The sequence below is a fragment of the Anas acuta genome, chromosome 15 (genome assembly GCF_963932015.1).
Source record: "Anas acuta chromosome 15, bAnaAcu1.1, whole genome shotgun sequence".
NCBI classification, from domain to species: domain Eukaryota; kingdom Metazoa; phylum Chordata; class Aves; order Anseriformes; family Anatidae; genus Anas; species Anas acuta.
The window spans coordinates 10,257,188-10,284,144 of record NC_088993.1 but is presented as its reverse complement, the minus strand read 5'-3'; the positions used below and the strand labels follow the sequence as shown (position 1 = coordinate 10,284,144).

Sequence of the window (26,957 nt, the reverse complement as noted above, 5' to 3'; positions counted from 1 at the left end):
TGCAGCAATACCAAACAGCCACCAGACAGGTAGGATTTAACACCCTCATAACGACAACAATGCTCTTCAGGCAGAATCAAAGCCACTGCAGAGCAAAGCCCTAGCTTAAGGTGGAATGATGCATGTGTGGGACAAACTGAACTGCTCTAATTTTTCTGGTATTTATGTTTCATTAGCTAGCAGTTCAGAACGGCTCTGGGAGTAAATCCCTCCTGGATGAGTCCCAAGGTCACTTCCATAGCTGCAGGACTAAGAAATGCACTGAAGCCTGGCCAGTTGATAATCTTCTGCCTCGCTCACACCAATTGAATCCTTTCTTCTTTTGGACGAACTTATCCCAGAGCTAGCTAGACTGTAGGCCCCTGTTAAATAATGATGATTATGTTCTTTTGCTCACTGCAGACAAAGAATTATAGCCCCTCATTTAGAACTCATTTCAAAACCATGAGATTCTGTAATTGAAAGTGGCTGAAGCTAATTTGATAACCCAGTTCTGAACACAGCCAACTAACTACTTTCCCTTTGTCCTTTCAACAGTAATGGCCTTGTCAGGAAACTCTTCTGTGCTACTTTTACGAGGGCAATTATGATGGAGGTTGAAAGCTATTGTTCTGTGACAGGCTGCAATCTCAACATTGCCTTCAGGTTTTCAGCAAGGCCAGGGGCATGGCAGAAGGTTCAAATGCCCTCCAGACACATCTGCCCACTGAAACAACTGCCCCGCACTCACTGTCTTGGATGACTGGCTCTAGAGCATGCCTCAAAATGCAGAGCTCTGTCCAGGAGCATGTCTGACACTTCTCAAGCCTACACCAACACGTGCTGGGTTCCCCCAGGGCAGATGGGAGGGAGAAGTGTCTCTGCCTTTATTCTTGCTGGTAGCTCCCTCAGACACACTGCACTGTTGACCCTTGCCTACTAAAATCCCTTCACAGGACACATTGAAGGCTTCTCCTCACTCACAGCCACCTTCAGCTCACTGTACGGGGAGGCTGCACTAATGTTTAGATATAGCGAATGCCCCTCTTGGGCAAAACAGGCAGGTCACACTTAGACTGCACAGGTGGGAAGGAGATGAACTGTTTACCCTCACGAACATGCACAGAATACCGCAGGGGCACACTCATATTTTCACATGCACTGCTGACTGCATTGCTAAGATCCTCTCAGTTAGGAATACACTCACAAGCAAAGAATAACAAGGGCTTTCTGCCCTCAGAAAGGTTAAAACAGCCTAAGCAGGCACTGCAACAAAAGCTAGAAGATAAAGCCTTAATTTGATGCCCACCTAGTGCTCTATCTGCAAAACTGCTGACTCACTGCTTTGCTCTTGTGATTAACAGTCTTGACCACTGAACGCATTAACTCTGGTACAAGCATCAGTGCAAGAAGCCCCATTACCTCAAATTCCTGCCTGTCTCATTTTCATATCCTCACCCAGGAGTGCAGTGGGTGCTGGAGATGAGAGCAGCTTTCTCTGTGCGCCACTTTTGCAGTGAGCATCAAGGGGAATTTGCTGATTGCAAGATACGTATCTTTGGTATCTAAGTAAATTTTTCTTGGTGTCTGTAGGATTCTGGGCCTTCCCCATGGTAAAAGGAAGAAATGTAAATAAACAGCAAACATAGCCTAGAGCTGTGCTCATATTGCTCTGGCTGTTGTAATAATTAGCATAAGCAAATTGCTAAACTGTGTGCTGTGATAAAATGATGGATTACAGCATGGAAGAAATCATTAACACATTGATTAGCAGCACATGCCTTCAAAATCACTATCTAAGCAAATTCTGAGGATTGTGTAAGCTTTGCAAATGTTACAAGCACTGCCTTCCACAATCAAGAATCAGGACATATTAATACATAAATCACTGAAATACAAAATTAAATTTTAACTATTAAAGTCAGTTCTCAAGTGTTTCTGATACATTCTGTATCTGTTTGCATGGGGTTCCTGTTCTGTAACCCCTGTACTCACACAGAGGGGGCTGAAACTGTGGCTGCTTGAGGCAGGGTCTAAGATGCAGGGATCTACCTCCACATTTCCAGGTGCACATCCCCTTCCTTTTTTATCCGTATCTCTGCTGCATGTATTCTAAGCATTTGACAGCATTGGATGGTGAGATAGTGTGTCCATACCATGCAGTGTATACCTCCTGGCATAGAAAAGGATAATTAATAAATATATAAATATATAATAGAATGTGAATAGTAACCTTTTTTGTTGTTGTTGTTGTGTATGATAGTTTTGCTTTGAATGTAGTAGTAATTTGATTCTCCTCTATCTATTAAATGAAATGTTTCCCTGCACTTACATATCACAAGGATTTCCTGACCAGTCTATGTGGTTCACTGGCAGCATCTGCTGCTAGGTATTCCCTCATGATGCCTTTAATAATCAAAGCAGCTCTGCTTTTGCCAAAGCTAATAGCAAGAGACTTCGCTTCTCATTCAGTACAAGTGCTCAGTAGTTTATAAAATTACTTATTTGAATGGGTTTCCTTTTATTAGGATTAGCAGGCCAATCTCACCCCCCCTCCCTATTTCTCCCCCCTTGTTTTAAATAAGACGAGACACACATATTGAATTTTAATACATCACTGTAACAAAAATGTGTATGTCAATAGTGGCTACCTGCTGTGAAAAAGAAATACAGGAGCCTACCCCATAGCTCTATGTCAGCACGTTTACGTAATCCCAGAGGATTCCCAAATTCATTATCAGCAGTACATAAAATCAATACAAGGCTGTGATTTCACTTACTGACTTGGGTACTGCCACAGTGGAGATTATACATGTAGGCCTTGCTGTGGTGGTTACAGACATAAAATAACACACATCTCACAAGCTCTGACAGCCAGGAGGATAAAGGCACGTCCAGAGCAGTGAAGTGCAGGGACACCAGAAGCTCCGTTTGTCTTGCAGAAATGCTCGGTCTATTCCCTCCCCACCATTAACCCACTCAAAACTCCTACGTGGTAGGGGAAGGAGTGGAGCCACAAGTTTGGTTGTTCTGATTATTTTACAGATCCTACCACACACATCCAGGTCATAAACATGTTTTGAAGTCCTGCAGTGGACTAGAATGGGAAGAAGAGAAAGAGCTGAAAATGTTTGTAGTTCATTTGCCAGAGCTGAGTATCTCAGAGATTCCCTCACTTTTCATTTGCCAGAGCTGAGTATCTCAGAGATTCCCTCACTTTCACTGTCAGATTAAATCATGGATGTGGAAACTGGTGACCAGTGACTCCAGGGTCTGTGTCTATAAATGAGTGTTTCAATAGGGGGGTAATTTATTTCACTTAAGTAAACCCACTGGTATTTGCTATGAATGTATTCGGTAAAATGCCCTTTTAATAAGTAAAAGAATACCTTTCAAAATTGCAGAAGATTTGCAAATGTGATCTTCAATTCCTGTAGTTCCTTCTCCAGTTCAGTTCCAGCTGCAAGGCGGCTCTCAGAAATGAGAGACAAAGTGTTCTTCTCCAAGGAGAGTCCATTTTATGAGTGCCTGGTTGTATGCTTAGCTGCTCACTGCTTCTCTCTCAAAATCTAGCATCTCATTGGATTTTATTTTTTTAATTAATTGGGTACTTTTATACATAGTTCCAAGAGTTACCTCTCAGGACAGCATTAATTTTAATAGCATCTTAAAATGACAGATTTGAGATATGCCTCTAACACTGAATATATGTAATTAATAGATTTTCCTCTTGCTGCACTTGCTTGGCACTACATTTGTCATGGCAGTGGTCCTGCTTTGGCACCATTCTCATCCATTCCTCATCCAATGATTTTTATTTCATAAAATATCTTTCACTAGCAGTATAATTTCTGCATTGCCATACAGGCAATGTCACATACTTAAATTCTTCATAAACATTTACATCAGCATCTGTCTGTGTTAGACATCAAATGTTCTTTTCTGGAGGAGTCTGCAGTTTCACCTGCTATTATGGTATATCATCTCCCAGAAACAGTCTCAGAAATATCTCTCACAAATTTAAGTGTCATAACTTGCCTGAACAGCCTTCACCTAAACAGATGGAGGAAATTGTCCTGATTTTTTGGCAGCCATAAGGATTGTTCAGGCTGCAAGCAAAGTTGATGAATAACACGGCAAACAGCCCCTTTGCTAGACAGCCCCTCTCAGACCAACCAGACTAATAGCCTAATAGTACAAGTCCTTATTTTCCCATTTTTATTCAGATCTTCTCATTTTTCCTTTTTTTTCAAGAAGTCTGGAGAACATTGTTGATAGCTGTTTGAAGAATACCTGATGTTTCACAGTGACACAAAGCAGCGCAGTACTCCTTACATTTGTCTTCCATCTTCTTTGACTTAGAAAAGCCAGTCTGTTAAGACTAGGCTTTTTGTACTTATCCAAATGGGGTTTGAACCTAAAAGCCATGCAAGAGCAGAAACAGTTTATTGCCCTTAACCACATAGGACACCACAGAGTAATGTAGACAGAGAAAATCTTAAAGTCAGGAAAAACAATCACATTTCTCAAACTTGTTTGAGTGATTTCATTTCAGTACTTGCACACTTGTTTTGAGCACTGCCATGTTGGCAGTGGCCAAGAACAGCACAAGTCTGTGGAGCTGAAAGCACTCACTGCGCTCTCCTGCACACTGCAACTCTTTGTTTAGCTGCTGTTCCACAGTACGAGTGTTCCTTCTAGAGCCACCCAGAATTAGATCAAATGAAGAAGAGAAAACAAACCCATGGACAGATGCTTTACACTACAAAGTGATTGCTTCAATGTTTTACTTACTCAGGTTCGTCTCTCACTGGAGACCAGCAGTAGACTGCAGCCGAAGACCTGAGGCTATCCAGCTGGGACAAGGAGCAGATAGGGAACAAAGTAGATGCTGCAAAAGGGCTCCCGTTGTCTGCCCTGTCTTCTTGCTGTTAAAAAAGCAATGGGACAGTTCCATTCAGAGCAAGGGGAGGAATGCAAGGCAGTAAGGCTCGTATGGCTCTGTGGGTTTCCCTTTCCTGGGCTGTTCACGCCACTTCCCAGCCAGCACCTGCCAGCAGCTAGCGACCAACAGCCAGCTCACGCCTACAGCAGTGAGAACAATTTCAGGCCGCAGCACTCTTCTTAGGCAGAAGGATGTAAAATTGTCATGCATTAAATATTCTAGTTGATGAAAAGCTTCTTCTATTGAAGCAATGCCATAACTACCTCTGACTTCAATGGAAAAAGTATTTTTCCCATCCTTCTACTATCTCACTGATCAGATCTGTTTTCTGTTGTCACCCATTCTTTTCCTCTGAGGCCTTCCCAAATTTTTTTCTGAGGAAACAAACTGATTTTGTATCTTCTAGTTTTAACACTCCTGTAATATAATTGTATTCTTTGTCCTAAAAGGAAACTCTTAACAGTATGTGTTTCAGGTTTTCCATCTTGCGCAGTTCATTTTTGTAGGAATCAATAAAGGTCACACTATTTAAAAATGCCCAGCCTGACCAGAGTGCAGAAAAGACCACAGAACTGCTCAGGGTTTCCACAGCGATGCATGTTTTTATTGCTTTTTTTTTCCTTTTTTTTTTTTTTTTTCAGCAGCAGATGGTAGGGCTGACATCTGCAAAAGCAAAGGGCACAGCTGGGTTACATCTCAGGTTATGGAAAGCAACAACATCTACTATCTGTCACCTGTTTGGACTACATAATTCACCTTTCTCTGAGAACAAAGTGCTTCCCCTATGCATAGAAAATGACTGCATGTTTCCTATTTATAACAAAAGTGATGCCTCATACCCCAGAGGAGACAGAAGAGCAATGGCCTGTAACATTAACAACCAAGGATGACGCTCATAACAAAAAGCAAAGCTACCAACATTCAAGGTGTTTTCTGCATTCTGGAATTAAAACTCTTTTTGTGAAAGATGTTAGTCTAAAAGCAGCAGTCAGTATTTTGGCAAAAAAAAAAAAAAAAGGCAATGCCTTTTCCCATGGGAATGAATATGCTTCACGATTGCATCCCTGTTTAAAGCAATGAGGATGTTGGTTCCTGGCTGGAGCACTGCAGAGGCTGTGAGGGTAAAGAGGGTAGGGGGAACAGATGCCCACATGCCACAACTCCGGGTGGCTGTCCTCCCTCCCCAGCTGGCTGCAGGTACTGACAGTCATTTGACTCAAACGGAGGTGAAAACAGCTTTTGGTCCTAGTGACAGAGTTAACAAGCAAACCAAAAGAGAGCATACAGTAAGTTTCAAACCACTGAGGAGAAACTGGTGTATTTTACATCGCAATCATTCTATTCTTTCTGGTGTTACTGTCCAGAATTAAAATGAAAAGGTCTTTTCATAGCTCTGTTGTGATTCAGTTTGTGCCAAGTGCTTCCCAGTCTGGATTCCACCCCAGGTATTTTACTTCTGTGACATTATTTGAATGTACTGACCAAAATATACAATATTGTAGATAAGGAACATCTGTGGAGAATTATATTCTTGAATGCAGAACAAACAGTTGATGCTGTCAGTTGCTCTAATCTCTGCACCAGCTATGTGCATTCAGAGCAGTTGATAATGCAATTTGGTGTTTCCCTAGAAGCAGGCGGAAGGGCATGCACTTTCAGAGGAATAGATGGCATGACTGCAAGAGCACCCCAAAGTTCAGTCCCACCCCCTTATTTGTACTCTATTAAAGATACTCTGAATGTGTGCTTTCTGTCAGGGACTTTTCTGCATGCTGTTGATAATGTTGCCTTGTTCAGAGGGGTCAGCAAGAACAGTACAGAGTATTTTCCAATGAAATGGGCAGAATTACTTAGCTAAGTCCTTTTATTTAAAAAATAAAAAAAAAAATTGCTTAACGTCTCAGCAAAACAAGATCTCTTTGGCTTGATTCAATCTTGCATCTAAAAACAAAAAGGGCATGAATGTGAGTGGAATCCTGTCCTTGGAGTGAGAAATAAACCCAGAAGTGCTGTTAAGCCATTCTCTTACCTCTAGAAAAGCTGCCTCTAGATTTTAACTCCTGATGTCATAGTTCAGCACCGAATTGTTCATGCCCTGATCAGTTTTGATTTTTCATGTGATGTATAGCATGGTGTCAGCAGTGTGGCACTCCACAGCTTGATGTGATGCTGTAGGACTGCTCACAGACTTCAAGAGGGTCCAGGAAATCCTACAAAATAGCAATGAGATAGGATATAAGCAAAATCTGCAGTAGTTTTTCATGTATAAATAATTCACACTAAAGCTGTCCTATCACTGTCTTGTTATCATTTTATATATAGCTAATATTAGTAACTACCAAGAGAGTAATACTATACCATTAGACAAATGATCTCCATCCCCTAAATCAGCAAGGCAGTCGATACCCAGCTCATGTCAGCTACTGATAAGGAGAAATGACAAAGCAGAACAACAAAGCACAACATTTGGCAACACAGATATATTTTTGTGGCCCAGATGAAAAAATCCAGAAGTAGGATTTTCACACATACCTCGTGTCTGAGGGTGTCCCCAGCCTCTAACTGGACTTGCAGAAATGGATGCTCTAGAAATTGGGAAAGTTCTCCCCATTCCTGTTTGTCAAAGCAAGACCTGTGTGACTGCAGCACTGAAATATGGGCTGGGACACCCCCTCAAACAAGAAATCAAGGCATTGTCCTGTAATCTCAAAAGAAATTGGGATCTATATTAGAAGACACTGCAACTACCATGGAGAACATCTCAGAAGTCAAAACACGTGTTTTAACAGCCCAGGGACTTTGTAACCAGTGCTATCTCCAGCGGCTCTGGGAGGAAGGGTGCCAGGACCTCATCCTCTACAGTTACAGAGCAAGATCCTGAATTCCTGGCGTTTAGAAACAACAGAGCAGTCTCCAGCTGTTTTTCTTGTTTTCTCTGTCAGATAGAGAAACTTTTCCAAAGCAACTGCCTTGGCACAATAGATGGATGATGGCTTGCACAGTAGGGTAAGAGCAGGAAGCAATGAACTGGCTGGCTGGATTAATACCATCATTAAATAATAGCAATGTGTATTTCAGAGCCTCATTTTGCAGGGCTCCAGACCTCATTTTATGCTTTTGATTCACTCTCCCCTTATAACAAGCCTGTATCTTACTTTGCACTACTCTGTATTTCGTTCTTGAACACTCCTCTTCCTGCTGGTTAAGGATAAGGAATAATGGAGAAGTAAGCGCAACTATCTAGTGTGATGCTATCAGACACAGCATGGATGTAGCAATAAGCATTATGTGCTATCACTATTCATTCGGCATGAAAGACAGCTTCTGCCTTTGTGTGGTCCTGGCGTGCACCCTGCAACAACCCAGCCAGCGGGTAAAAAGGCAGGGCAGATTACCTGAGGAAGTTTACCTGATATTAACTCTTCATTAGAAGAACAGTTTCCTGCTCTACTGTGTCATCAAGGGGGACACCCTGTCCCTTGCTTTGAACAGAATTTGCCCCTGCTCAGCTTTTTTTTTGCAAGGCAGAGGGGAACAGGGCCAGTTGAAAGCACCTTCATGACTGCAGCAAGAGCCTCCCCACCCCTGGCCTCACTCGGGTGGGATGCAGGAGCAGGCTCAGCAGAAATCATCCAAGGAACGCTGTGAGCTAAAGGCCAATTTTCAGCTGAAGTCAGTGATCATGGCTACTTCTCCCTAAAGTGGCCAGAGAACCTGTCCTGAGGGGACAGGCACACAGCACTCTGAGACACGTGCCTCCTGGGCAGATATAACTGCATTTACCTGAGGTCCTGTCCTCCTGGGCTGCCTGCAAAGGGCAGGGAGGTGCTCCTGCCTCTGAGCGTTGCATAATCATAATAAATGCATTTGCTGGAAGAAATTAAACAACAACAGGTGTCCTTCAGAGCCCGAAATGGCTGTTAAAAGAATTTACATTCGTGAATAAACAGCATGAGAAATTGTCTGACAGCTTCTCGTTATTAAAATTAAGACCTGCTTAATCCCTGCCAACGTCAGTGGGACCCCAGATGACCTGCTAAGTGCTGGTCACAAAAGTTAATGTTGCCTAAGGGAAGTTTTGGTGAAAGCAGCCTATTTAAATATATATATACATATAATTTAAAAATATTTTGGAGCTGTCATTGCAGCAGTTGAAGTCAATGGCAAAATCCCACAGCTTTCAGGGAAGCAACGAAGCAGAACTTGTAGAGACTGTCTGCAAGTGTCCTGTGCAAGAGCACAGTCTGGAGGGAGGAATTCTGGTCCTGTGCAGGCAGACAGTTTCTTTCCCACTTGGATGTGCTCCAGTAAACAGTGCTGGAGGCAGAAGCTGCACACCCACTTGGAGAAAATTCACTGATCTGCTATGTGGCCTCCCTAGCACCTTGCCAGTCCTTTTTGTTCTCTGCTTGTAAAACAAGGATGCCAACAATCATATATACTTTTAAAATTTAATACACTTGGAAAGGTTCTCCCTAGAGTTATTGTTAAATTACCCCATTTGACGTACAAGATGTCCCACAACGCCATTGTTTTGAGTGAGGCCTTAAAGACAAACCCAGAGGCACATATCATGTATGTTCAATGAGGCTTACTGGAAACAATCTCAAGTAAGGTGGGGAAGGTTTTATGCTGACCGCCCTTCCTTTCTGCATCATATTTTGTTGCTACTCAAAAGTAAAGGATTGATAGGTAAAACAATCCATTTGCAGCAGATCTGTCATAATGTAAAAATATTGATATTTGAAGCCGCCTGCCCACGTGTAAAAGCAAGTTAAAATCAATAGGGATAAATTAGGACTTCTCCAGCTATATAAATGTTACAATAACAGAGCCTTTAGTGCATAAAAATCCTGTATGGCAGATGATAAAAATAGTTGAAATGTACTTTTTACTGCAGTTATAAGAGGCAAGGTAAAATATCAACTATCTTCCGTTCTAAATTTTGAGCAGTATGTTTTATTTCCACAGACACTGTTTTTTGCAGAGCACTGAGTCCTATCAATGCCCACTCTCCTCACGATCAGGCTCAAGCTCTGCTGCACCCACACCACTCCCTCTGGGGGACATCTCCCCAGGCTTGTCCCAGGAGCACAGAGGAGCACCAACTGACTTTTTTCTTTTACTAAATGAGATGCCACCATTGGGATAATATGTTTTTATTTACCTCTTTCTTCCAAAGTGCATGAGGCATTACTCTTCAATAACATATTTGTTACTCCTGGACTGTATTATACCTATATTATACCTGCTCTTATCTTGTATTTCCCTTCTTATTTTTCAGTGACTCTAGCTTCTAGCAGAGCTCCTTGCCCAAGCAAGTTGTCCTCCTGCATTTGCCTCTGATTATTTCATCGTCATGATGGCTGGCTGAGTTAGGCTGGAGGTAACAGAAGAACATGGTTTCCTGAGGAGATGAAAACAAAGTGTTACTCTGAACTTACCCCATGGTTCCTGCCAGATCTTTGTCTGATAACTTCAAATCTTGATCATTAAATGAGGATAGCACTACTTCTCAGGCACATTTCTGTTCCATTATGAATAAATATCACTACTTTGTTACTTATAAAACTCTTAGTGACTCTTTGTTCTTACAAATGCCCAGTGACTGCCCACAGAAAGGGAATGAGCAGGTGACCAGCCTTGTAGCTTGTTTGAGAGTTCAGGTGTGGAGGATGTTTGCAGGAAGAGAAAGGAGAGAAGTTCATTTTCCAAGTGGCTGCTGGACTTATTGACAACCTCATGTTTGGCCAGGATTAGCCTGTGAGAGGTTGGCAGCTATTCCCTTGGGCCTGAGCAAAGATTGTTTTAAATACTTAAGATGGGCTCTCAGGCTATACATTCTTTGCAACAGTTATGCTATTCATGAGAAGTTGTTCAAATGAGACTTTTCAATTGCTTACATGAGAGGAAGCATTTGGCAACCGGACAGAGAAAACCAGATTTTTTTGGAGAAGCTTTATCCCAAAGTGCAATTGTTTTGTCACACATTTCTTTCTCTCTCTCAAGGTTGAAAAGTTTTTGGCAGCAAAAACTGTAGAGCTTGCAAAAGGCATGGGTTTCCAGCACGGCGTGTCAGATGAACCTAATGAGACAGATCCTTGGCAGCCGCAAATGAGTGCAGTCCCATTGACAACACCACAGCAAGGCTGATTTACACTTGCGGAAGACAGGGCCTAATATGTTTGAAACTGGGAGGCTGCCATTACAGCTCTGAATACAGCTTAATGCCTTTACTCTGTTTAAATAATGTGCATGATGCCATTGCCCTGAAGTGCGGTAATTGGATATTATACCATTCCAATAGTTTGGGTTGGCTTCTCCTTATCCTCATCTTTTTACTGTAAGCATTCATACAATTGCATGTAAATAGTTTTCTTTCATAGCTCTTGATTTAAAATGATTTTCTAATACTATTTTCACTACATCTGTTCCAGCTGATTATCAGGCCTGAGAACTAGAATTTGGCTCTAGTATTTTCTTGACTTAAGGCTGTTAATGGTCCTGGTGCTCAAAGGAGTGGGGACGTGCTGCAGGTCAAGCCCTTTGGCCCGATCTGTGCCTGTGCAACTGTACCATTAGGAACGCACAACATGCAACCTGAGCTCTCTTAAGCAGCACAGAAAAATATTTCCCTGCCTAGTAAATGAGGTTTTACAGCTTGTGTTGTTCAGGATGTGAGATCTTGTGACCACATTGCTTCATTTTGACCTGATAGATGAAGTGTCTAAAAACTTTACTTAAAATACCTGTTACTCACATCCATGTGCATTGGCATACATACATGCAAAACCGGAGATTTCCCATGCAAACAGATTTCCATATGCAAGCAAATCCATAATTTGACAATGCAGCTTTGTGCTCTTAAAGATGCAGACAAGTGGTTATAAACAATCCTAAACTGACAGGCATGAACAGTGCATGCAGATGTCTTACATAAACAGTAAGAGATCTGTGGAAGTGCTGTACAGGCGCAGTCATCCTTTGTTACTCCCTGGTAATATACGCCTAGCAAAAGTGGATTCTACAGCCTATTCTGTTTTCTTGAAAAGGCACGTCTCCCATTTTCACAGCTTTTTCTTGGCAGCAAGGTAATAATCAGGCCCTGATTGCTAAGTAGAATTTTAAAAATCCATTTTTCATATTTATTAAAATTCCACAGTGTGTAGGCTCTCCAGAGAGTCATTAAATGATGAGTTCTTTATGCAAAATTTAATTTAACTAATTTCCGTATAAAACTCTCCATACAAAGCTTCCCAAAGTGTTTACCAGTGCAATAAACCATTACAGAGATTGTTTTAAGTCATTTGCCTCCAGACAAAATAGACATTTTGGAACATTTTGATTTCTGTCATCTAATAAATGAAGTGCTACAATTCTAAACTTAATATCTGGCATCCCCATTATTTTTCCTTGCTTTACATCCTTCTGAGAGGTTCACCATGACATGAAAAGATAAATTGTTGTAATATTTCCTGCACATAGGAAAACATTTATTTTTCCCCCAAGTTTGTCTTTTCAAGATGACTTGGTGTAAGTTGCCATTTTTTTTCCTAAGTATGTTTAGTTTATAGAACGGTGACCTCTAATTAGAGGCTAATTCACTGAATCTGAGAAATGTTCTATAATAAATGAGAAGTGTGGTTTGGACAGAGCCCCACTGGCTACGAACCGACCTTGTCCTTGATGTATGAGTGCCCAACAGACTTGACACTTCCTTCGTTTATTTAAAACATTGATGTTTTTAAGCTTGATCTTGTTTGTAGCTTTTACTGTATTTTTGATTATTCCTAACGATACCTTGCCAATATCTTACACTACGGTACAAACTCTTCCCATTATCACCAAAAATATTTTAATTGATGCAACTGAGAATCATGCCAGCTGTCCTAGGCTGGACACACTGGCAGCTCATAATGACTTTACACGTGACCAAAGTGCTCCAGCTTACTGTCTCCGTCTGCTAAGTCTGTAGTTTGCAGTGAACGCTGCTGTAGTCTTGACACTACGTCCAGCTTGTGGGACACAGCTACTACTGCCTGGGACACATCCTCATGCCCTGTTTGGAATTGACCCAGTGTGTACTGCTCATCTCTCCCTTCACTGCACACCTTACCTGCTGTAGCCAGCACTAATTTTGGCAGTGTTAGAAAGATATTTCACCTGGTCTCACCATTGTCACTGCCAAGAAGCCAAGATCTCTTTGACCTTAATCTCGGGTTAGAGAAACAAACTGTAAAAAGTCCTTTTTGTTATCTTATCATTGTTTCTCATCTTGCCATCTAAATGTCAGCAAAAATGAACGCTTTACCTCAAACATGATCCCTGTGTCTCTTTATGAATACCTAGTGCTCTAGAGTTTAACCATTCTAGCTGCATTCGTTTGTTCATCACATATTATGTCACTTAGCTTCTTGAATCATTACAATTTTAAGACTCTCATTATATGGGTTGTAAATACATTTGATGCAGTTTCCCTGCTATTGAACATAAAACTGAGCTTGGAAATGGAGAAACACTAAGCCCAAGCACACTTTGTAGAAATAGTATCACACTATACCAATGATACACTGGAAAAAAATAAATGCAAAAGTTAACTGAGTTTCAATGAATGCTCACTAGATACACACAGTTTTACCACACAGGGAAAACCATATTTCAAAGCATAAGTTAAATAAGGGTAGAATATTTTATAGTCTTAAAACCTAATTTATATCTAGTGCAGTATATTTACATCATCCCTCGCTGAAAGTTCCCACTTGAAGGTTTAAAACCTTTGTGCTCAGAGCAGCAAAAGCACCCTCGTTACCAGCCCAACGAGAGGTTACACCAGGCTTCAGGCAGTCTCACCTATGCCCTGTGAAACAGTTTGCAAGATACTTCACAAGAACATGCAGATCCTGCATCCTGATCTGTTGACTCCTCCTGTAACATCTTCAGCTTTAAGCACATTTTTATAATTCAGCAAGGGTTGTGTTAACCCAGAGAAACCTTTCTGAGACTGCTATGATCCTTGCTCCAAAATGCTCCTGGATATCCAGTACTGCTACAGTTATTATATAGATATCTCAAAGGAGGGAATGTTTGTCTAGCTATACCCCAGAGCTTCCCTGCCATATAGCTCAAGCCTCAGCCTGCTCTTAAACCTAGAGCCACTTACCAAACCTTAAAGTCAGGTACTTTATGTATGTATTATATCTGAAGACAACTTGGAGAAAACTTTCCGTTTGCCTTTCCAGAAAGTCTCAGCTCTTAACTGCTGCAAGGATACATGCCAAGTGAGTTCCTCTTTCACTAACAGGCTGTAGTCCTGAAACTGATCCTAGAAATCATTCATTACTAGCAGTTTCAGAGGGTTACATCAGTGTGTTATAACTTCAGCAAGATCTAAGGCTTCTAAATGAAACATCCCCATGCTCACCTATAACAATGTCATCTCTCTCAGCAATCTTTCAATTCAAGATGCACTGTCTGTTTCTGTATTTCAGGTTGAGTCTGACTGTACATATCAACACTACCAATGCATAATCAGAGCTTATGAAGCTAATTTGCCAAAAAGTGACTTTATACAAACAAAGTCAATGTTTGCATGCCTCAGTATCCGGTATATGCTCAGCTGCACTAAAAGTGGGTTCTGAATAAATGTGGGAAGGAGATAGCAAGAGCACCAACTACTGAGTCATGCAAGCCCTAATTGTGTTTGCATAAAGTCTACCTGATTGGCTCCCTAATGATGTATGCCTTGAGTTTCCACTGATTGTATTTGCTTCTGCATTTGAATCAGAATACGCAGCCTCAATACCCATGTTTAGAAATATTTCGATACCTCCTTTAGGATAGGATATGTATGAATTGGTAAAAGCATGCCATGTGGCACTCTCTGGTTCAAAAGCAGCCTGTTCCTTCATTCTGGGAAGGTTTCCACCACCTCTCTGCTCCCTGTCCCTTTAATAGTTCACTCACAGCTCTATCAGTTAGGAAGATTTTTGTAGATCTGCCTTGTATGAGGCCAAAGCTCCCTCTGAATACTACAGGCACAGCTCTCTCCATAGACCAAAGAAGTTTAATGTTCACTGTACTGGCTATGCTTACACTTTGCAGTACCTGAAAGAGTTGCTCTTCCTTTTGCCACGCCATCGGAATCTTTGAGGAGCATAAGTAAAAATTGTGTGTGAAAAAAAATCTCTTCAAAGCTCCATTTGGAGAATCTCAACTGTGATTCTTGTCTCTCAGTAGGAGTTTGAGGTAGTACAGGGAAGAATTATATCAGTCAAAGTCTATCTTATAGCTAAGAGAAAGGAACACTACCCTTTGTATTGCAGTGGTATAATGAATAGAAGAAAATATATATGGAATGAAATTAACTGGAGCCTGTGGAGTTTCCTTTATTCAAGACTCAATTTAACTCACTGCTTTCTAAATAGATTATGGTTCTTGTATCTATTAAAAAAAAAAAAAAAAAGCCCTTTCACTGTCAGTAACTATAAAGCAGTCCTGGATTACATAGGAAATGTGTCTCAGCAGAATGCTAATAAAATGAAGCAGTGAAGTATTTGAGGATGAGAATATACCTTTATATGAATAGCTGGGATTAACTTCATGTTGTATGATAGGAAAATATATGCAAATAACAAACTCACAGTCATTTGTTCTCCCCTTTTGTCATATTGGCAAAAATTCACTAGTACAGGAATCTCTGAGAAAGTCAACACTTTCCCCAAGAAAGGAACAGTGAAGGTGTTAGAATTAGCCAAAACTTCTATTATTTCTGTTTGATTAAGTAGATTAAGGGCTGAAGATCGCTCAGTGCATCACAGTAGTGCTCCATATTTTATATTTCTACATGCAAGATCTGACCTTTACAGTCTGCAGAAGTATAGGACCCAGCTCTCATCTGCTGTAAACTGGTACAACTCCAGCTGAAAAGACTGGTTTATACCAAAATTACTGGCTTACACCACTTGAGCACTGCCATGGAAGTCAGGATAGGTACACATCGGAATTCCCACTGTGTATTTCCACACACTGGGCTAATGATGGATGATCTTGTCATCTTCTCATTAGCTTTACATAAAGTGAATGCTTCCACTTATTTGCTTCTCAGGTTTTTCTAGCTTTGAAAATCTGCCTTGTAGCTAGTGAAGCATCATCAAGGCTACAAAATCTCTTTGAAGTGTGGCAGTACTCCTGCTCGGGATTTATGATTCTGCCAGGTCAATGAGACTTTAGTTTAGGAACTGTATAGAACAAATATTACTTACTAATGAATTCTACCCTTGAGAACCCCACTGCAAATCTGCTACAAGAGTCTGGATGGATCATTAATCAGGTATCTTTGTTTTAGCGCTCTGTGGAAACTACTGTGAGAGTGGAATCACAGAAAAAAAAAGATATGCAGAGCATCATTCCTCACTTTCAAAAACATTATTTACCAACCCATTAGGCCGTCAAAACAGCATCCAGATGTTACTGCAGCCCTTTCAGATCTTTATACATATGTCTCAATGCAGAGAAACTCAAGCTGAATACATAATAGCAATTACAAGACATCTGCAGGGCTCCTTATTCCATTTGAAAATTCGTCAGCTATTCTGTCTTTGCTTTGTTTGTGTTCTTGAAACATGATTTGGCAAAATGAATACAATCAGATATCAGATCAACACTCTTTGTTGAAATGCACTGCCTTTCATTTATTTGATGGTACATGTATATACTGCTCCCTGTTTCACTGGGTTTCATTTCCATGTTAGTGAGCGTTTGTGGTATTTATGATGGCTGCCAAATCTTGTACTTCACATCTTAGTATTGATCTTTATTTATTCTGCCCTTGATGAGGAATCCCAGAGTTAAAGACTCTCTGATCTCAGAGGCACAGCCTCCTCATGCATGTCATATATACTAGGCTGGTATCAGAGAAGAGCTGTACAAAATGCTCCTACCCAGGAGGAGGCTGACAGTGAAGTTAATTCCCCCCTCTGCTCATCACTAGGGCTTTTCTCAGGAGAGACCGACTCCTTTGGTGCATATTCAAACTCACTTTGTAGATTGGAATCTCATTCATACTCTCAGAATACACACAGAAGCAGTCCTTTGGGTCCAAAATACAGAGCACTACATAGTCCCCGCTGAAGAGCCAGGAAATAGCTGCGATATCATATGGCCTCCCAGAGGACAGCTTTAAGCACTGGAGTGATGCTCCCCGTGTGCTGCAGTTTCACAGCCATCCAAAACCCAGCGAGAGCAAGAGTGTAAACACAGCCCACTCATCCATCTTACACCAGAGCAGCAAAGTCATCTATCTGCATGCCTGTGCATATTAACTATTACTCGGTGCTGTTTATGCTGTTTACTGGAGGAAAAGCAAACAATCCAGCAGTAGACTAGAAAGGGAACTGAGTTCAGGTGACAGAGAACTACACTGAACTTGGCTTCAGACATTCAGTAGTGGAGGTAACACTCAGGTGGTAAAGTTAATGAAAGACAAATTCCACAAATGAGGATTGCTGCACAGTCCATTCGCTATTCTCCAAACTTTTCATCATATCCAGGGTTTATCCTGAGAATATAAAATCCTCCTGAACATGGTGAACCGAGACCTCTCTCCCCAACGTTCACCTAGGGGAGAATCTAATTGCAGGGAAACATAACACAAGTGGTGAGAAGGCACAGACTTCTGCACCTGCACTTAACCTGACCAGTGAGTTCAGGTGTCAGTTGTGGGGTAGCACTGAGAAGGGGGCCTTACCAGAGGTCAGAAGAAAATGACTCATCAGGAGAGAGGTGAATAAGTCAGGCTGCCTTCCACTGATTTCAATAGGATCACAAATCTACTGTAGGGCATGCCTTGATGACAACAAAGGGGATTATCAAGCCCATGGCTCTATGAATAAATGGCAATGCACACAGAAATCCATGAACAGAGCCCTCAGCTAGAACAAGTCCTAAAATACTCTCTAAAAAAGGCATCCATAGTCTATAGTTCAAGGATAACAACACCTTTCCCATCTTTAATCTTTTAATTTGCCTTTATCTGTGATTTTTGCTATCCTGGTCTCAGCTACACAGATGTGTCAGGATGGGCTTGTCCTCCTCCATATTTTCTGATTTGGAACCATGACATGGGATACTTTAAAGGACTTAAAGCAGATTAAAAAAAAATAATCCTGGTTTAAATGCGGTAGTGGAAACAACCCAGAACAGATCATGACTGTTGTAGCAAGCCTAAGTGAATGCCTGCTTTGTCAGCAGAAATCCAGCAACCCAGACACTGGTGACTCGATTTCAGTCTGCTTCCTAGGAGCTTCTGGCTGAATTTTTTCTCTCCCCCATGCAGTGTCAGTTTTTTAGACACTCATAAATCCTTTGTTGTAGTTGTTTTTCTGACTTAAACTCACCCTTTTTCAGGTATGAGCTCAACTACAAAACACGGCTTAGTCAGAGCTAACCCTTGCAGAGGAACGAAACACTTTGACTACTAAAGAAGCAATTTGCCTATTCTCTGTTTGGCATAGTGCGCAAATACCATGGCTGCGATTATAAAGAGAGCCTAGTAACAAATCTATAGGCAGAAGATACAGTATAACACACAGCTCCACAAACTTCAGTCGGTCTCTAAATGCAAACTAGTCTAACTCGAATACATACCTGGATCTTGATGGTCAAGAGTCTTGACATCCACTTCTCAAAATGTCTTTGGGAAAGTCTGTGGAGGATAATACCAGGAAACCACTTCCCATTCACACATTTCTAAAGGCAAGCAGTTTGTCGGTTTTGAAGGCAGCCATTTGCACTCTCAGTGCAGTATTTTTGGTGTGTCTGTGGTGCTACGGTCCATGTGCTGTAAGTCACAGAATGAGATTAGCTGATATATATTTTCTTTATAAGCACAGAGCCATGGAAGCATGCAGACCTCTGAGGTCCAAAGCCCTGCAAAAATCATAGCCTGTAGAGAGTTACTTTTCTATAAGCATGTAGAATAATTGCTTTGTAGCCAGAATCTCTGATTTGAAAATGAGTTTTTCTTCTAATTTCATCATTCCCTTTATTAGGACACGCACTAATCCTTGTCCCAGCAGGCACAGCCATGCATTCACCAGGGGTGACCTTCTGGGAGTGACCGCATTTCCTTATCTTTCTGCCATCCTGGATCTAAGAACAGGGGAGCCTGCATGCTGTTTACAGCAAATAGCATTCATCATCCAAAAGACAGCTGTATTGTACTCGTATTAAACTATGTTAATTGCACCTAATGGGGGGAAACAGATCTAGCAGATGTCCTCAGCTGAAAGCTGGGGAGCTGAACCTGATTGCAACCTGATCACTTGTAGGGTGAAACTTTACCATTGGAACAAACAGCTTGAGTGACTTGGCTCTCAGGACAAGCAGCAACACATCTTTATGCTGTCTAGTCATTTTGACCATAATGACAAGTGAATGACATTATCTGGTGATGATCACACTTTCTTCTAGACAAATCTGAGCACTTGGATGAACATTAAGTTAATTTGATACACATTGATTGAGGATGAGGCTAGAGACAGTCATCCAGTTTCTCTGCGCTTTGGCTTCCCATTTGTAAAATGGATATAATATTTCTTCAGGGGTGATGCAAGGACAAGTGAGTTCAAATTTGCAAAGGTCTTCATAATTGTTACTGATGGGGAGGAGGCACAGCTCCAGTACTGCTGTGATCTGATCGGGACAGCCCACTGCAGCCCTCACTGTAACACCACACACAAATATGCTTCAAAGTGCTATGCACCACGGGGGTGGACTGCCACCCTGTTAGCCCCACCCCATAACATGTATCTAATAGTTCTTTCTACATGATTCTCATTTTTTTTCATAATGTTCTATATACGACTGTACTTGAGAGCTACAGATATGTTTAACCCCCACAATAACACAAAGTGATCTTGAATTCAGCCTCTTGTGCTACCTTAATCCAGCAAATCATCACAGTTCACATCTCTGAGCCTTGGCGTTTTCCATCCAGATAGGTTTGCAGATTAAAATTAGGCTCTGTTCCTACCTAGCAGAAGAAGAACAGGTCCATATTTACAGGCTGAAGTGGTAATACAGTTTCTCTCTTTATCTCCTGAAATAGTATTTAGCATCCAACCAAAACTACCCATACAACTGAAAAAGTGAATATATCAACATATAGACACATTAAGATGCCTACAAGAATTTCTGTTATTAGGTCAGTGCTAAGCTACCAACTACAGAGGACTTTCGGTGTAGATGATGACCATTACCTCACACTTAGGTCTGCAGCAAGAACGAATTCCTACAGACAAGGGGGCATTTCTTCTAGAGGAGCTATTTCTGTGATATCAGTGGAGCTGTCCTGAGCTGCACCAGCTGATGCAGCAGCTCACTGCGGTTACTTATGGTTGTAAATCTGCTGAATAAAATGCTCCAGAAAAAAAAAAAAAAGTCTCAGTAATAACTCAATTATTTCAAAAGTTCCACTGTAAATCAGCAAGACTACCTATATGGGACTTTAGAGTGACCAGACTCGTAGCTTTGGGTTAGTTCATTAATGTCAGAGAACAGCTGTGCTGTGGCTGCTTTGTGTATTTACCACAGGTTGGAAAAGCATCTTACATGCTGCGGGTAATGTAGCTCTGTAGCTAGGCTTTCTAATAACCGGTTTTGCTTTGCAAAGATGTATGAAAGCTATAAACAATGACAATACCTGCAGGTTCGTCTTTTATAATTTTTCCTTTGTAGAAAAGCAAACTCCAGAATATCAGCATATGCAAGAGCCAATAAAAATTGGGATGAGGATACAGGAGGCTCTTATGAATTAAATTAATGTAAATCTATGCCTACATTGTTATGCTGATCTATGCAGATTCCTTTTGTTCATTTAAGATGCCACCAGGTTACTTATTTGTGTCTGCACTAGGGGATCATCCCGCACCAGGCATTATTGATTTGCTCTGTAAGTGTCACAACCCAAAGGCGAACAACTGCAGCTAAGCTCACATCCACTTACTCCAGAGCCCAGGCTTTATTTAACCTTCTGTCCAAACAGCATGCCATGACCACCATGTTTACCTGTTTGACTTGCAGTGCTGCCTCCGAATCTCCCAGGAACGGAGGCAAAGTTGAGCTTTGTGTTAGTAAGAGGAGTCAGGACGTGCCACTGGGGAGCCCCATCTCTCCTCCAGCCAGTTCCCAGCAGCCCAGGATGAGGAGATGTGTCCGCTGCAGACTGAGCTTTCAACCAGCTCCATTCTCACTTCAATCTCAAAATATTATATTCAATTACATAACTGAATTCATGTCTGATTTAGCCATATCTCATCAATGATTAAACAATTAAACATTATTGCACTTCTATCTCATACAGGAGGCATCACAATGAAATAGCGCATCGGGAAGAAATGGACAAGGGAGCGATTCTGGACAAAGGTCCAAAAGAAGGACAAAACCCTGACAGCAGCATTTAACGAGTGCCTGCATTACCACTTTGAAGAGCTTCACTGTTTCAGGCTCCCCAGCTCCCTGCAGCTGGCAGACAAGATCATTGTTATCCGTTACCAAATGCTGGTTTTCAGCATGAAGCACAAAGTAAGGCAAGTGTTGTACTGGAGGCTGAGGTGCAACGGTTTGCTCCAGCTGCTGGGGCTGCTGAAGAGCTCCTTCACACTACATGGAGCCTTCCCACACGGGTACCAGGGATCCCAGTGCTCTGCACCCCCCGTGGTTTGGGCTGGATGGCTGTAGGTGACGTTTCCTCCAGAGAAACTCAAAGCACAATGAAGTCAACAGAAGGCTTCAGCTTTCAGGAGCCATCAGACCACGCTTTTGTTGCTGCAGTTGAAATCTGCACTGGAGATGCTTTGATGAAGCCAAGAACATTCAGTGGCAAAGAATTACCAGTGAAACCACTGCACCCTCTGAGAATGCTTTTCACCTTTGGCTGCCAGAGGCCAGGTTTTACTGGCACGCCACAGCTCCAGCCTTCTCTCTCAGGCATTTTGGAGACGCGGTCATTTAAGGACAAGGAGGAAGAATCAGTAACGTGCTGTCTTGGCAAGCCTCTGAAGCTCACCTCCATTTAAAAATTACTAATGGGCCAACCAAATACAAGAAAGTTTTCATTAAGCTATTGCCAAAATGCATTTCACTGTTTTTAAAAGATCATACCCATGGTTAAAAAAAATAAAAATAAAAATAAAAATAAAAATAAAAATAAAAATAAAAATAAAAATAAAAATAAAAATAAAAATAAAAATAAAAATAAAAATAAAAATAAAAATCCATGCAGAATTGTTAGTGAAATGTCTACAAGAAAATGTAAAACTACCATGCCTTTTTGAGATTTTCCAGAAATCTGGAGGATGTTGAACTAAAATTCCTGGACCAACCCCCCTCCTTAAAGCTGCTATCCCAGGTAGCATTCATGCCACAGGCTCTCATCACCAGCTACGATTAGATGCAGACCAGGCAACAGATATTATTTGCCTAACTGGCATCAGCAAAACCCGAACCTTTCCCTTCAGTTCACAGTTCACACCATCTAAAGCCAATGCTCTACCATCAGTTTGGTTTGGTTAACTTTACCCTATTATTTCCCATAGTCACCCAGTATAATTACCTGATCTATAATTTCTGTTGTCATATACAGTAATATAAATAGTATAAATGGTTTATTTCTATAAGAGCACAGCATGTCCAGATTGCACCAATATTTTATTTTTCTTTCTTTATGTATGTATGTGGTTATCTAGGTGCTTACTAAGTATGGAATTATTACAATAGCTAAGAATAAATTGCAACTGAAAAGATGAAAAAATAAGACTGGAAACAAAATGTGACCCAAATGGTGTCTATCTTTTGTGCCTGCTGAATACCTTAAAGCAAGCCTGGTTCCAGAGCATTTCCAAGGAGCTAAACCCACCTCTGTGGTGGCAGTGGCCAGGGATGTGACATCTTCCTTCAGAGAGCAAACCAAGCCTTTACAAGACACAGAGCTTTGTCCTAGAAATCCCTACCTTTCCAATCTCTTGCTGCTAACCTAAATACCTTCCCAAACCAATCTGCATCCAGCTCAGAAGAACCCCACTGGGTGCATATGAAGGCAAAGGAAACCTAAATGTAAATCATGCGGGGCGACGATGCATTATTCTGATTAGTGGTGTCTCTCACATCTCCAGAAACTGTAACAACTTTGTCTTTAACTGGCAGGTCGGAACTGAACCACTTGTATTTTGCAGGATTCTTAAAAGCAAATGAGATCCTTAAGGGTGTCTTTTTTAATCACCAATTTAAATTCCATCATCTTGACAGTGATAAAAAGTGACACCCAGAATTCAAGCAAGAAAGAAGGTTTGACAGGTTTCCTGGAATTAAAAGGAGCTTTATGCAAATAGGCATCTTTACAAGAAGGGAAACAACATCCTCATTTATTAAAAAGTGACTCGGGTAATTAAACAAAAATTGGAAAATTCTGTGTTGGTGCAATCTTATCGTAATGCAGCAAGACCATTAACACATCCAGCCTTCTGATACATTACTTAGTGGTGGTAGCTTCTGAAGCATTTAGCTTTTAATGTCTGATTCCAGATTAAGTGGTCTAAATACATGCAGAAAGTAGCAGCAAGTTCCAGAAAGTTTATGAACTTGACCTTGCATCGCTTGCATATCACAAGCCTGAGCAGATTCAGTTCAGAGTGCAAACACTCCATATGAATTGTTCGATCACGTTTACTTTGGACCATGTAAAAGGAAAAAGAAGGGCTATGGGTGGCATTTCCTGATAGATAGGATGAGGAAGACACAACCAACACTACGTGCTACTCAGTTGCTCTGCAGATGGGCTGTGTGCATATCAGAGAAACTCTCCTGCTCTCAGAGAAGCTACGAGCTTTATCATTAATGCTGTGTGCTTCATGTCTCACCAACACACAAAATTAAACAGTGTGAATTATAAGGCAGGTACAAAAGGTAAACCTCTATGTTAAAATCCTATACCCTCACTCAAAAATCATGTAACTTTTCCTTTTTACATATAAAATACCCTTGCTGAAACCTACTGGTATTCATACAGAAATGCCAATGGATACAATGGATGATTTCGGCAAATCTCTTACCCTGCAGCTGCTCAAATATTGTGAAATTTTGAGAGAGAATCTAAAGGGTTTTTTTGCCCTTTTATTTATTTTTTTCCCTGTAATAGTTAATGGAGAAGTAAAGGTTGAAGATCCATCTTTTGAATGACAAATTGCATTGAACATTTTGGAGTTGCTTGCTCAGCCATGGGGTTGGCTGAAATTTTGAGTAATCAACAAATTTTTAAAAATTCTAAATAGCCAGTAAAGAAATGCTAAAAAACCCTTGCTTTTAAGACATTTTTCCCCTGGGTCTTTTCCCTTCTACAGCATTTTCACAAGCTTCCCAAAACCCAATTCACTTCTCGAGCTCTCCAAGTACTGTAATACATTGTCACAGCTCTCCTGCAGCAGTACATCATCCTTCATGCCACTGTACAGCCACCATAAAGACAGCATCCCTGAGTGGGACTGCTGTCATGATGTAATATAAATAATTATAACGACTGCTCAGAAGGCAAGTTTCAAATCTCACAGTCCCTCACCTTCCTTTCAAGAAATAAAGGTGGTTCTGAAAAATGGAATAATATGATTTATATGCAATTTTACGTCTTTGAATTTTTTTTTGCATTTCCCCCTGATTTTTCTAATACTAAATTGTAGCATTACTACAGCCTATATACGGTACTAAAAGAACAAATGAGTACCGATGGGAGCAGTTTTCTGGGACGTATACATAGGCTTGTACAGGTAGCCCATCATTACTTACAGTTAACATCACACAGTTCCCATCCCACTAGAATATTCAGGCACAAAGTACCATGAGCAGCAAAGCAGCTGCCTGCCAGAGGACCATTAGTTAGCTCACGCCAGACACTACATACATTATTGGTGGCAGGCTTCTACTTTAAGAATAATGATAAAAAAGCTTGTAATTAGAAGAAGCCCCAAATGGTCCATCACTAGGAACCGCGCGGCCTTTGCAAATGCTTCAGCCAGTCTGCTGTGCTGGATTAAACCTGACACCAACTGGACAAAACACCGAGGTCTCCGGCAAAACAACTTGATTTATTTAAGGGAAGATCACGTCCAACTTCTCAAATACCAGGAAGCTTCGGAGTAGGGGATCTCTTTGAACCCAGGGCTGAGAGACTTCACCACTATGAGCTGCACCTTGGTCTATGGGTGGCTGCACTCAGAGTGCTCTCACCTACAGCCTGGGCGTATGGGGAGCCCCAGACACGAGCACACAGAAAATACAGAAATACAGGTCCTACAGAAGTACCCTGTGCCTACAGAAATACCTGTGTCCTACAGAAACACACCAACAGCAGAGACCTGAGTCACTTCCACCTGCATTCACCCCCAAACCAGGACTGCTGGTGCAAAGCCATCGGGGTAGCAATGAATCATTTGGGCTGGGAAGCTGTCTGATTGCATCCCTGTGTCGCTGCCAAAAGCGCTGCCCCAGGAGGCACAGTGCTGGGGCATGACTGGTGCCAGTCCTTGGGGTGACACGGCCACATCAGGGGGATCGCTGCTGTTGGTACAAGTCTCCTGAGCTACCCGTAACGGGATTTCTGCACATACGTGCCCTGTGTGAATTTCAGGGTCCTAACATGATCATGGGAATGTGTTTGGTTATAGAAAACCAAGGATGAACAAGAAAGCAAAACCCAAGCTTCACACTTCAAGGATTTTTTCCTTTGCCCCAGAGAGCTTGGGTCCTGCACAAAACAATGGTGTTTAGACTTCAGCACCAAGCGCTGCACAATTGATGGGCTCAAGAACAACAAGCTGACGAGCGGATTTGGCATTCCCACAGCCAGAGCCCAAAGATTTATTGCACTGGAGCGGTGCACGTCAGTTTTCTTTCTCACTGGAGTCCCACAGCAGATTTATACGTGATGACGTTAATTGAAAAGGAATAAAGCCAGGCTTTCTCCTAACAACTGGGGCCCCCGCGGCAGCTCGCGGCCGGCCTGCCTGGCAGCCAGCAGTGGCTCCTCGCTCGTCTCGGGCACCTGGCAGCCAGCACGGCCACTCGGAGAAACGGGGTCACAGCTGGCCTCTTGCTTGAAGGATGCTCCGACCCGAACCTCAGCCAGCTGTTTCCGAGGAATCTATTAATCATCCCCAGCTCTAACACAATGCTAAAATACATCTCTTCCCTCGCCAGCTTCTCATGACCCAAATGGTTAATGATGTCTTCTCTACATGCCTAAGAGAAGATGGGCTTCCTCCTTGTAATTCAGACTAATGTCTGCTCTTTGGAGAAATATGAGAGCCCTAGCCCTGCTTTACGGCAGTGTTTGTTTCTGTAACTTAACCAGGCTCTGCTCTGGTTGTTCGAGCCTTCCTGCTGCCATTGCCAATACTACACGAGAGCTAATCCGCGTGTTTTGTTTTCTGGGGCATTTGCCAAGTTTGTGGTGAGTAAAGGCTACTAGAAAGAAAAACTTAAAAGAAAGCAGAGTGGAGTAAATAGCCAGCAAGCTGTTATCTCTACCGCATGTTCAAAAATAAGTGGGAATTGTACTTGCTGATCTTTCTTGAAGGCAATGCTTCAGCAGGATCACAGCATCTGCTTGGATAAAATACAATTTCATCTCGGAAACAAGCTAATACTTTGCTCTCTGTATTTGAGCTAATCCTATCCTTAGCTAGGGACTACAGCAAAGGTAATGCTAGGCAGCATTTCTGCAGATCCAGCCCTAAAGAAGTGGGGCTGGATCCCTGCATCTCCCTTCCTCTTTGCTGCCTTGCCAGGAGAGCAGACCTCCCAGGGGGGACACACTGGCCTCATTCTGCTCCCTTCAAAGTTGCAGAAATTCACCTGGGAGCACAGACAAGTGAAAGCCCAGGTTCGGGAAGGTGCTCCAGCAGACCTATCTCACTAAGAGATGGCTCCGGGATCTCCTGGGAGAGGCTGCTTATCCAAATGCGGGCGAGCAGCTCGCTCTCACCCC

The 26,957-nt window shown here is 41.8% G+C and overlaps 1 long non-coding RNA gene across 2 annotated transcripts in view; it reads right to left on the bottom strand.

Moving 5' to 3' along the window:
* The window catches only part of LOC137864671 (uncharacterized), a 95,033-nt gene that overhangs the window by 47,316 nt on the left and 20,760 nt on the right, over positions 1-26,957 (bottom strand). For both annotated transcript variants that reach the window (XR_011101586.1, XR_011101585.1), the window contains exons 3-6: positions 6,954-7,134; positions 4,774-4,907; positions 3,369-4,396; positions 1,975-2,152 (exon numbers count right to left, since the gene is read on the bottom strand). This is a non-coding gene — a long non-coding RNA (uncharacterized lncRNA). The remainder of the gene's footprint in view (positions 1-1,974; positions 2,153-3,368; positions 4,397-4,773; positions 4,908-6,953; positions 7,135-26,957) is intronic.